The sequence below is a fragment of the Pelophylax lessonae genome (assembly GCF_965119305.1).
Source record: "Pelophylax lessonae genome assembly, chromosome: 9".
Classification (NCBI taxonomy): domain Eukaryota; kingdom Metazoa; phylum Chordata; class Amphibia; order Anura; family Ranidae; genus Pelophylax; species Pelophylax lessonae.
Window position 1 is genome coordinate 142,781,690 of NC_138776.1, and position 2,583 is coordinate 142,784,272.

A 2,583-nucleotide genomic window follows, 5' to 3' on the forward strand; every position below is an offset into this window, starting at 1 on the left:
TCCCCCCTGCCTTTGTTGAGCTGGCGGACCAGCTGGTCCAGGGACCGCAGTTTATCTGTGATGCTTCTTTGGATGTGTCTCCCCTAGTGGCTCCGGCTCTCCGTTTCCGAGGTTGGTCCTTAGGCGTGTCTTTTGGCTCAAATGCTGGTCTGCAGATCAGACTTCTTAAAAGGCCTTGACTAATCTACCCTTTCAAGGAGATCGCCTGTTTGGAGCTATCCTGGATGACCCAGTGTCGGCGGCGCACCGCAAGACACATACAGCTTGCTGTTTGAGTCAGGTCAAGTTGGTTCACATTGGTGTTTACCTACCTATTTTCATGAAAAATCGCATAAGGATCCACTCTGGATTAGAAGATACTTGAATCCAATCATTGGAATTAATAAGATAATATTTTTATCTATACAGTATATACAATAGTTCAGTACCTCTGCCTGAAATTTTCAATTGACTGAAAGACTACCTGGTGCACATCTTGATCCTTAACCACTTTAGCCCCGGAGTATTTGGCTGCTCAAAGACCAGGGCCTATTTTGCGATTCGGCACTGCGTGACTTTAACGGACAATTGCGTGGTCGTGCGACGCTGTACCAAAATTAAATTGACGTCCTTTTTTCCCACAAACAGAGCTTTCTTTTGGGGGTATTTGATCACCTGTGCGATTTTTACTTTTTGCGCTATAAACAAAAAAAGATCGGCAATTTTGAAAAAATAACAATATTTTTCACATTTTTTTATATGGAATTCTCAAAAAAAATGTAAAAATCTAAATTTTTTATTTTAGGCCAATTTGTTTTCTGCTACATATTTTTGGTAAAAAAATGCAATTTTGATTGGTTTGCGCAAAAGTTATTGCGTTTACTAACTACGGGAAAGATTTGTCATTTTTATTGTTTTTTTTTAACTAGTAATGGCGGCGATCTGCGATTTTTTTTTTTTTTTTTTTGCGGGACTGCGACATTGCGGCGGACAGATCGGACCCTTGACTGACATTTTTGACACTTTTGGGGGTACCAGTAACATTACTACAGTAATCAGTGCTATACTTATGCACTGTTACTGTAAAAATGACACTTGCAGGGAAGGGGCTAACTTTTATTGGTGATCAAGGGGTTAAGTGTCTCCCTAGGGTCGTGATTCTAACTGTCAAGGGGCGTGGCTTGTTAGATCATAACAGAGACATACGATCCTACGTAGCAGGATCACATAGTCTCTGTCATGATCAAAGGGAGAATGACAGACGGTTGTGTTTACATCAGCCGTCTGCCTTTCTCCCTCTCCTGCGGGAGATTGCGAGTGGCCAGCGGACATCAGAGCCGCCAGTCACTCGCGCGGGGATGTCAGGGAACGAGCGGGGGTGGGAGCGCGCCTCCGGCGGCGCGCGCTCGCCCCCTAGAGGCTCATGGGCGCCCTTTGCCCAGGAGCAGCTGACCGCCGCAGTATATAGTCGTGCGGCGGTCGGCAAGTGGTTAAGTAGTCGTATATCTAAAGCAACACTATACACATATGTAGCAGGTTTTCCAGGCCCGTGGCCTGATGTGGGTCTGCCACTGTTACCGGTTACCTTTCCAGCCCATGTGAGCTGTGGCCCTGGGTGTGAAGACTGAGACATGAACCACTCCGGCATCTTTGTGTTGTTGTTTTATTGTAGATAAAAGGGGATGGGAGAAGGGAATGAGTGGGATACTCCTTTAGGCTTCAACTATATACACTTGGGACTTCGTTCCTGAAAAATGCCTGTTGGCGCTTCCTTGACGCCAGCCAACGCCAGCTATCTCTGAGAAGACTCTGTTACTTAAGAGAAGTACTGAATCCTCGACTTGTAGTCCAGAAGATCTGCAAAGTCACTGAATAGTACCCTCCTGCCTTGCTTTGGCTTAAGATAGTATATTGTAGAATCCTGTCAAACTGTACATTCCAACTGGCACACACTGTACAATTTAGGGCCCATTAGTAGGTACCCCCTTTAGCCTTGAACTCTTCGGGATTCACTTTCTAGAGACCCCCCTCTGTAAATTCAGGGTCCTCAACCTAGGTACCCCCTTTAAGATAGCTGGCACTGGATCCCAGAACCTCTTCCCGGAGTGGTCCCCTCTGACTCTGGCAGACCCCCAGGGGCAATCCGCAGTACTCACGACCTGTGTAGGCTTTCCTGGGACTGAACCCCTCTCTCTCTCCGCAGGTTCTCGGCACATCGGATCCCCTCAGCTCATCTCAGCACTCTGTATTCTTAAGGGACACCCCGAGACATCCTCTTCCCTCAGACAGGAGGAGAGACAGCCGCACTCTCCATCCTGGGACTCTTCTCCTGCCAAAGACATTGTGTCATGTGCCACCCCCAAACTTTTACCCACTCCCAGAATCCATTGCAGCACAATCTGCCTTCTGGGGTAGTTAGAAGCCTAGATGTGTCCCCTGATTGGGTTTCCTCCACCGCCCTATGAGAAGCCTCTCACAGGAGACAGTGGGGAGACTCCCCCTTCAGCAGGCACACCTGGAAACCATGACACCCTGACTAATAAATCACAGCCCTGCTGTTAGGCAGACAAGGCCCACTATACCTTTACCTAGCACCTACCTGTA